This window comes from Leopardus geoffroyi, chromosome C1, assembly GCF_018350155.1.
Source record: "Leopardus geoffroyi isolate Oge1 chromosome C1, O.geoffroyi_Oge1_pat1.0, whole genome shotgun sequence".
NCBI lineage: Eukaryota > Metazoa > Chordata > Mammalia > Carnivora > Felidae > Leopardus > Leopardus geoffroyi.
The window spans coordinates 171,854,370-171,854,701 of NC_059328.1; positions in this window are offsets into that span (position 1 = coordinate 171,854,370).

Genomic DNA, 332 nt, shown 5'->3' on the forward strand with positions numbered 1-332 from the left:
AATGGAGGTTAAATTGAAAGTTGAATGGTCATGCCGTTTAATATTAATAAGCTGATTGCGTTTCTTTGTGTGGACATAGGTTGGGTTTCACGTATTATGTCTGTTCTTATGCCACTTCTTTAATAACATCATGATATTTCTTATATTTCCCTTGGATTGTATTTAATATGGGCACTGACAAGAAATTTTAGTCAAATATAACTATTTTAGATAGTTCCTTTAAAAATACACTTTCTTGCATGAGTGTTTTGTCATATATTGATTCTCCATTATCACGAAAACAGGTTATTGTAAACAGAAATATACCTCCATAATTTATACAAGCAACATAC